Below are 1,724 nucleotides of genomic sequence, written 5' to 3' on the forward strand. Positions count from 1 at the left end.
TGCCTCCCCCACTGGGCATGTCCTGAATTGGCTTGTTCTCTCTAGATGGATTGAATCTGCTTGAGTCCTGTCTGTGTTCCGCTGCAACTGTTCCTGGCAGGGTTGTGTCCCTGAGGAGGCTTCTAGGGACATTATTTTGGCTTCCGGAGTTGAAGCAGTTCTGGTTGGATGGCCTGTGTGTTTCAGCCAAAGAGCGCCTGTTCCTCATTTTAACCAAACACCTCCGTCCCAAGTCCTGAAGAAGGCTTGCTACTGCCTTGCAATTCTCCCCAGTTCATCTGCTGTTAACCTCGGAGTGCAGCCTGCCCAGTTTCGTGAACATACATTCAAAGAGAGTCAGGAAGTTAGTGGATAGAAATGGATCCTACCTGCAGCCCAGCAATAGTTCCATACACTGGCAAAATTAATGTCTGGCTGCTGCTCAGTAGCATCCTTCCTTCCTTCCCTTTCCTCCCAAATGTTCAGAGCCTCGTAGAACTTTAACGTTGCCCTAGTGCCCTTGAGCTAATTATAGCCTTTGCAAACCGCTCTGCGTGCCCTGTTAAACCGGCTGCTGGCAGGATTCCCGTTGCTGCGTTGCTACCTGTTGTGTCTAGCTGTGGCTCGTCCCAGCTCCCGTGCTGTGTTGATCGCAGCTGGATTTCAAGTTTCAGAGTGGGAGTGGGAGGGTCCTGCAGATGGATGTTGAATGAAGCAAGGAAACGACCTTCTACACACACGCTGCTGAGGGAGGAGACTTTTTCGGTCACATTTTGTTTCCCTCCCTGTGGCATTAAGAATGAAGATTATTTATACGCCACTGATGGATACTCAGTGGAACATGAGCGCCCAGTGGGAAGCCGTGGCCAAAAGAGCTAATGTGATCCTGGGATGCACAAGCAGGGGACTCTCAGGTAGGAGTGGAGAGGTTATTTTACATCTCTCTTTGGCGCTGCGTTTGCGCTGCTGAAATATTGTCTCTGGTTCTGATGCCCATGGAAGGTTTTTGATTCATTGAGGAGGGGTCAGAGAAGAGCCCCAAGACTGATTAAAGGATGAGAAAACCTGCCGTAGAGTGAGAGACTCAATCTATTTAGTTGATCAAAGAGAAGGTTGAGAGGTGACTTGCTCACAGTCCATACGCACCCACATGGGGAACAGATATTTAATAATGGGCTTTTCGATCTAGCAGAGGAAAATATGACACCAGCCAGTGGCTGGACGTGGAGGCTAGACAAATTCAGACTGGCAATAAGGTGTAAATTTTTAATGCTGCACATAATTAACCACTGGAGCAATTTACCAAGGGTCACGGTGGAGTCCCCATCAGTAGGGCCCTACCAAATTCCTGGTCCATTTTGGTCAATTTCAGACATAGGATTTTAAAAATTGTAAATTGTATGATTTCCGCTATTTAAATGATGTCAGTCTATAGGACTTGCACTACCAGATCAAACCAGGGCTCCCTCTAGACTGGTAGCCTGTCTCTGACAGTAACTAGAACCAGCTGCAAAGGAAGGGGCAAAAAATCCTGCAGTGGGTAGTTCTGGGACAACCTGTCCCCAGGGGGAATTTCTTCCTGACCCCTAGTCGTGAAAGGTTGGCTTGTGCCCTGGAGCATGTGGGTTTAAGCTCTTGTTTGTTTTAACATTTACTGTGGTAACTCCAGTACAAACTTGTGCTTAAAAGGCGCTGTTCCAGCAAAGTGAGTGAGGAACGTTGAGCAGGTGAGCCGTCTCGTCGCA

The sequence above is a fragment of the Mauremys reevesii genome, linkage group 23 (assembly GCF_016161935.1).
Source record: "Mauremys reevesii isolate NIE-2019 linkage group 23, ASM1616193v1, whole genome shotgun sequence".
Lineage (NCBI taxonomy): Eukaryota > Metazoa > Chordata > Testudines > Geoemydidae > Mauremys > Mauremys reevesii.